The sequence below is a fragment of the Solanum tuberosum genome, unplaced genomic scaffold (genome assembly GCF_000226075.1).
Source record: "Solanum tuberosum cultivar DM 1-3 516 R44 unplaced genomic scaffold, SolTub_3.0 scf00265, whole genome shotgun sequence".
NCBI lineage: Eukaryota > Viridiplantae > Streptophyta > Magnoliopsida > Solanales > Solanaceae > Solanum > Solanum tuberosum.
Genome location: NW_006239189.1, coordinates 371,012 through 376,624, shown reverse-complemented (window position 1 = coordinate 376,624; position 5,613 = coordinate 371,012). Strand labels below are relative to the sequence as shown.

At 28.8% G+C, this 5,613-nt stretch overlaps 1 non-coding gene across 1 annotated transcript; it reads left to right on the top strand.

Annotated features, from left to right (window-relative positions):
• The first annotated feature begins 5,539 nt into the window (after nt 1-5,539).
• On the top strand, nt 5,540-5,613 carry TRNAI-AAU (transfer RNA isoleucine (anticodon AAU)). The gene has a single exon. It is a non-coding gene; the product is annotated as a tRNA-Ile (tRNA).

Below are 5,613 nucleotides of genomic sequence, written 5' to 3'. Positions count from 1 at the left end.
TGTAAAATATATATATTCATTTTAATAGTGGAAAGTTTAATAAAGTTGAATGAGGCATGTACAAGATTGTTTTTTTAATTTTTAGTCATTCCAGAAAAACGTTACTGTGAGTCACGTTTTAACTGTAAAACGTGCCTCAGAGTAACGAATTATAAAACGTTACTGACAATAACGTTTTATGTCTGTTTACTCTGTCAGATTTTTGTCTTTTTGTTATTCAATTTTTTTGAATAAAATATAACCTAAAACGTTACTGTGAACTACGTTTATACTAGTTTTGTAAAAAATTTTTAAAAAACTTATTATTTTGATAAATTAATTTTAATAATGGCTTACTTTGATAAAAAAAATTCCTAGTTTGTGTCATCAACTTGGACTAACCACAAGGAAACTTGTCAAAACAAAGATAGAAAAGAGTAGGGTAAAATAACATAACTCATAAATGAATTTTTCAAGGATACAATTCTTTCGGTCAATATAGCTTATTTTGGAATAAATATTTTTATTTGAACAAAAAGTAAATTTGTCAATACATGCATTTGAAATATACCTCTTTAATTTGAGCATTAGTTCATTAAATTTTAAGCAATACCTTGTGATCTATATATTGCAATGTTCCCTTGTGAATAAGATGATCTATTCATGATAATTAATCTCATGATTCATTTTTGGTTAAGTAAATTTACGTGTTAATTAGCTTGGTCAATTATGTTTAATCAAATATATATGACTCATATTTTCTACTATATTATAAAAGAGAGTTTAGGGCCAAGTATAATATATAATATTCAAGATTGGGACTTTTCTTAATCTTGAATATTATATATTATACTTGGCCCTAAACTCTCTTTTATAATATAGTAGAAAATATGAGTCATATATATTTGATTAAACATAATTGACCAAGCTAATTAACACGTAAATTTACTTAACCAAAAATGAATCATGAGATTAATTATCATGAATAGATCATCTTATTCACAAGGGAACATTGCAATATATAGATCACAAGGTATTGCTTAAAATTTAATGAACTAATGCTCAAATTAAAGAGGTATATTTCAAATGCATGTATTGACAAATTTACTTTTTGTTCAAATAAAAATATTTATTCCAAAATAAGCTATATTGACCGAAAGAATTGTATCCTTGAAAAATTCATTTATGAGTTATGTTATTTTACCCTACTCTTTTCTATCTTTGTTTTGACAAGTTTCCTTGTGGTTAGTCCAAGTTGATGACACAAACTAGGAATTTTTTTTATCAAAGTAAGCCATTATTAAAATTAATTTATCAAAATAATAAGTTTTTTAAAAATTTTTTACAAAACTAGTATAAACGTAGTTCACAGTAACGTTTTAGGTTATATTTTATTAAAAAAATTCAATAACAAAAAGATAAAAATCTGACAGATTAAACAGACATAAAACGTTATTGTCAGTAACGTTTTATAATTCGTTACTCTGAGGCACGTTTTACAGTTAAAACGTGACTCACAGTAACGTTTTTCTGGAATGACTAAAAATTAAAAAACAATCTTGTACATGCCTCATTCAACTTTATTAAACTTTCCACTATTAAAATGAATATATATATTTTACATATATATATTCACATATATAAAGTTCTCTTTTCTTCTCTTTTCATACATAGATAATACTTTTGCAAGGAAAATAAGTTGTGAGGAGGCTTTACTACAATATCAATTAATTCCTTTGTCTCTTCTATTATGATGTAGCCATTATTTTATTTTTTAATAGTTGGTTTGCTTACTTATTACATCAATTTTAATTCAATAACTTCTTTATTGATAGTCTAATATTTAATAATGATAAGAAACCGATTGGTCTAAAATTTGGAAGGGATGTTATCTTAGGCTTGAATTAAGAAGATCTCTCATATATATGATTTATTTACAAATTTTGAAATGAAATGATACAAGACAAGCTCCAATTTGTGTAAAGTCATCCTCGCCTTTTTTTCCTTTTGTTTAAAAAAATATTGTCTATGTGATAAGAGAAAGAAAAGAGAAAATCATATATATTTCAAATGAAGGTATGTACAAAATATATTTATCCATTTTAATAGTGGAAATTTGAATAATGAATGAGAGATGTACAAGATTGGATTTCAATTTTCACCATTGAGAAACGTTACTGTGAGTCACGTTTTAGTTGTAAAAACGTGCTTCAGAGTAACGAATTATAAAACGTTACTGACAATAACGTTTTTATGTCTGTTTACTCTGTCAGATTTTTGTCTTTTTGCTATTCATTTTTTTTTGAATAAAATATAACCTAAAACATTACTGTGAACTACGTTTATACTAGTTTTATAAAAAATTTAAAAAACGTATTATTTTGATAAATTAATTTTTATAATAGCTTACTTTGGTCAAAAATTTCTCAAACTAGTGTAGGATAAACATGAGCCATAACTAGGATAAAAAATTTATCACAACAAATAGTGCCAATAGTGTTGTGTATGTATACCTTTTGAATGCTTCTACTTATCTATACCCAAGGGCAGAGCTACGGTGGTGTCAGGGTGACATCTTTCATCGAAAAATTACACTATATATAGGTCAAATCTTACTTTATGTTATTATACATAGTATTTTGAACACCCTCAAAATCAATGAAGACTTGTAGCCAGTGGCGGAGCCAGGATTTTCGTGGAGGGGGTTCAACATATAAAGAAGTAAATAAAAAAATGGAGCAAAACGAATCGGGGAAGAAAAAAATTATCCTTAATCTGTTAAATTTAATTTGCCTTGTCAAGCCGCGTTTAACTTTGTTTCCTACTTTTACCCTGCTTCATTGATTTTCTTTTTTAAAAAAGTGATTTTTTTTTCTTTTATTTTTTTATTGTTTTACTTTATTTTGAATTTTTAAATAAATTAAATTCGTGTTCATTCAATCATATGTTACTTTAAAATTGTTTGATACTCTTTACAAACGTGTGGGGATTGAGTTACTAATATTATAATGCATATTAAAAGGATAAATAAATGGCATCGCCAATTTTTTGTTCATTTATTCAATTAATAAGGTTTTCAATCGGTGAAAAATAAAAGAAGAATAATCAAATAAATGTAGTTTACATCTCTCTAGAATAGAAATGAAAAAATGAGAAAAAAATATCATGAATAATCATGCCTTTCAAATTTGTTCGTTCGATTAAATTTAGTGTAACTTATCTTTAAAATATTTTTTCTCTATCTCAAATTCAAGTTTAAGAATAATTGACAGTTTTTTAAAAAGTTCCTTTGAATTACTATATAAAAAAAGAGTTACGTAAAAATAAAATGAGCAATAGAGATAAAAAGAATAAAATACAAAAAATGAAAATAATGTGCCTAATTCCCTATATTCAAACAAATGAATATTGAAAAGGAGAAATAACATTGAAAAAAATAAGCCCAAAAAGTAATAATAAAGCTCCAGCCCAAAAATATTGAGCCCATCTCAGCCTAGCTATTTGATTTTCTAAATGAAGAAAAGAAAAAGAAGTGTTGCCGTGCGGAATCGAACCCAAGGCGTCCAGGCAAATTCTTGAACACCCTTAACCACTGAGCCAGCCTCTTTACTTATATTAAGGGGGTTCATTTTAATATATATACACATGGAAACAGAATTTGACCTTATATATACAGTGTAATTTTCCGACGAAGGGGGTTCGGGTGAACCCCCTTGCCACCATGTAGATCCGCCCCTGCTTGTAGCGCAATGACAAGGGTATGCGCGAAACTTACATGATGCCCAATGTAAAAGTATGCCAGACATGCAAGATCAAATCCTTCATGAAATTTCGGGCTACGCCACTGTCTATACTCTATACCGATGAGATTAGAAAGACTTGGCTCCCTATATTTGAACCTCTTGTATATGTACGTAAAAAATCTCGTTTGATAAAAATATTAAGTAGATATATATATACAACGATATTAAAAATAAGTTACATTTGCTAAGCTAGATCACAAGTACTACTAGAGTACATAACACACAAGAACAAACATATGCAAAGGCCTATACGAATTACACACAATTACCATATTGAAATTCACACAAATTAAGCACATGTGTTTTTTTTTTCTTTTTGACACCCAACTTGTACGCACCTCAACTAGCGTAGGATAAGTGATGGAAGTATTTCCTTAACAAGCATAACACTAGGGCAAGTTTTTCCCCTGCCACCATCAACATTATTACCCATTCTTCTTCTACTACCAATTGATCTTGAAGTAGCAGTACTTGTACTAGTACTGCTACAAGCAATTTCTCCTCCACCAGCAACAACACCACCCGTTGGCGACGGCCTCGGCTTTTCGAAGCAATTATTAGCAGAACCAAACACGGCCATTGACATCATTGGGATCGACCCAACTGCCAAGCCAAACATGAACGATGCCCCTGAACCTTGAAGCATCGTTTAATTCATTCATTTATTTATTTATTGATTAGAGAAGCTAGGCTATATGAAAAATCTAATAGCCTAGTGTAAATATGGAAAATCAAATTCTTAACCTATAGTTTATATAGAAGTTTTAGCTAGCGTGATTAATTAAAGTGTTTGCTGTAAGCCTGATATCATATGTCATGTGTATAATAGACTTCTTTGTTTTTTTAATGATTAATGTCCTTTTCGATGACATAATTAAGTTAGAGATTTCTCTAAAACTTTTGATAATTTCAAAGTTATTGTTCAACATGAATGAAAGGGCAGGCGTCATCTTCGTTTCGATTTGTTTATATTACTTTCTTTTTTAAGTCTTGTGTTTTTTTAAATGCATCTTTTTTTTTTATAACTCCTTAATTCTAACTTTCTACAAGACATATTTAAAATCACAAGAATTAAATGACATTTTAGTACATTTTATATATTTTAAAATTTTGTATCAAGTCAAAATCAAACATACGACGAAATAATCCCTGTGTTTATTTCTTGAATGTTTTTCTATATATGAAAATGAGGTAGACAGAGTCTTTACTTCGGTTATTTGTGCTGTATCATCATGTCGTGCATTTGTTCATCTTCTTACGCTACATTTATTTTTTCTTTCTGTTTGGCTATACTGAATCTTCCACATCTCATTTGCGTATAGACCAAGAAAACACTATACAAATTAAAAACAATTTGATTAAGCTAGGCATGACTTATATAATTATTTTGACTTGAGAACAAATGGGATGACAGGCATGTAGATCAATATCATTTAATTTGGTTTTGGCCCATAAGCCTCACAATGTGGACTAATCAGTGTCATTTATTTGAACTTAATCATATGATTGTGACGAGTTGTAAGCTGGTAAAACATTTATCTGCACTATTATTTGTGTCAAGCTACGCAATTTAACGTTAATAGTAAGTGATAAAAGAATAAACATGTATAAATTTATTCATTGATACATATATAAGACTTTTTTAAAAACTAAAAGATGGGATTAGAGTTATACAATTCAAATACTACAATCTTATTCTCTCTTTCATAATCAGATCTTACGATAAAGATTTCAAAATGATGAGGGAAATACAACATGGCCCATTAGCTCAGTTGGTTAGAGCGTCGTGCTAATAACGCGAAGGTCGCAGGTTCGAGACCTGCATGGGCCA